Here is a 2,149-nt window from a genome sequence, read left to right as displayed (position 1 = left end):
CACACATTAACCTCATTATCAGGAATATTATATTATTTCTAAGACACATAATTATGGTGCATTTTTCAAATTTTAATCTAATTTATTTATCTATCTCTTGATGTATTTATTTATAAAAAGAGCTTCTGTAAAAAGCCAAATTACCCCTCACAACAAATAAACAAATTAATCAATCTATCTATGAAAATTAACAGTAAATATCTAATGCTTTCTTCCCTAGACAAAAGTGTATTACACTGAAGAAAAAAGCCAAGAATCTGCTTGTGATGAGTTTAAATTATTCTGCAAATAATATATTTGTTCGTCCAGAAATGTTTTATATAAGAGGTTTACGTGACATGCCCTTTGCTAGTTGTTTTTATATTTTTTTATTTATTATGTATATTTTGCAGTGTTTTCAAATGTATTTGTTATTATATTAATAAATTTAGATCAAAGTCTTCACAATCCAAAATATCTTGCTGTTGTTCACTTGGCGTTAGTCGATTTAGGCACAACTACAGCTGTCATCCCTAAAGTAATAGAAATGTTTCTTTTTAACTCCAGTTTTATTTCATATGAAGCGTGTTTAGCTGATATGTTTTTTGTTCATTTCTTTAACTCAATGCAGTCAGTTTCACTGGTAATATTAGCTTATGACCGCTTTCTTGCCATATGCTTCCCTCTTCAATATCACAGCATTAATACTAACAGCAGGATGGTAGGACTCATAGTGTCACTCTGGATGTTTGCTGCAGTCAGTTTATCCATTACTGTGCTTCTAATCACAAGACTCAGCTTCTGCAAGTCGACTGTGATAAACAGTTATTTTTGTGATCATGGACCTGTGTATAGATTAGCCTGCAACGATTCTTACCCAAACCTAATAGCTGGATGGCTCGATACAGCATTGTTTCTTTTTACACCACTAGGCCTCATTCTCTGTTCTTACATACTTATTGGAGTTGCGCTGTTAAAAATTGCATCAACTGATGGAAGGCAGAAAGCATTAAAAACCTGTATTTCACACATCATCTTGGTTATCATATTTTATGTTCCCTTGGCAATTACATACGTTACAGCACAATTTGTTGATTCCAATATAAGGATTCTTAATAACTCTCTGTCTGCTACAATTCCATCAATGATGAACCCCATTATTTACACACTAAAAACTGATGAGATGAAGGCAGCTATAAAGAAACTTTACAAAAGGATAAGTAGGGGAAGGGAAGGTAAAGTAATCAATATCAAGTTTTCAGTGAAGTAATTGTGTTTTTTTTTTTGCATTAAATAGTAAAAACAACTGCAAGCAATACCTAAGCAGGCAAATTTCAGTATATTTATACTTATTTACTATTTGTATTTAATTAAACTTAATTTAAGAATTGTTCATTGCTTGTGAACACTTTTGCAAATCTGTGGCATCAAGTAAATGAGTATAAAAGCACACTAACTGTTTGAAGAATGTGGACACTTTTTCTATAGTGTCGTTTCTTGTGACTGAAGACAGAGAGATATAATTAAAGTTAATAAAAATCTTTTATTAACACACAGGCAAAGGTAAATGACAGAGAAGCACAGTTCTAGGACACCTCCCTTCATCTGCCCCAAGGGGTCGGTGTCCCAAATCTTTTATAGGGTCTTTGTCTTATGACTTTAGTTGCACAAGAATTTTAAAACATTACATCTTACACCAATTTGCTTGGATCAGCATTTACAATATTTTTAAAGTTCATCAGTTGGTCACTTGTGGTTTTTTGTCTGTTAGGAAAAACAGGAAGTTTGTCATGTGCACTTATAGACAGGACAGGCCCTGCATGGCTTTTGTCACGTACACCAGATTGATCAATACTGATCAACTTTTTATTATTTTTCCACAAGAACGCAAATATGAATTCTGCTTTTTTAATCAAAACTATTATATTTTTCTGTAGTACATTATGTTATCTTTATTGACATATATTAAACACATTTTTGATGAAGGCGAAATTAAATGTACAGTACTTTCATTTGATGTGTAATTTAATCTATAAGCTGTAAGCAAAGCACAAAATTGCAAACTATACTAATGGAAATACACACAATAAAATAGAATGTAGAATAATGAATTCATCATGTTCATAGAAACATGCAAAAACATGGATGCATAAATACACATTTTTGTTTT

At 31.6% G+C, this 2,149-nt stretch overlaps 1 pseudogene; it reads left to right on the top strand.

Annotated features, from left to right (window-relative positions):
* Nucleotides 1-266: 266 nt before the first annotated feature.
* On the top strand, nucleotides 267-1,249 carry LOC120524607 (annotated as a pseudogene).
* Nucleotides 1,250-2,149: the final 900 nt, after the last annotated feature.

This window comes from Polypterus senegalus, chromosome 2 (genome assembly GCF_016835505.1).
Source record: "Polypterus senegalus isolate Bchr_013 chromosome 2, ASM1683550v1, whole genome shotgun sequence".
Classification (NCBI taxonomy): Eukaryota; Metazoa; Chordata; class Cladistia; order Polypteriformes; family Polypteridae; genus Polypterus; species Polypterus senegalus.
The sequence above is the reverse complement of the archived record's forward strand: the minus strand, read 5'-3'. Positions and strand labels throughout refer to the sequence as shown.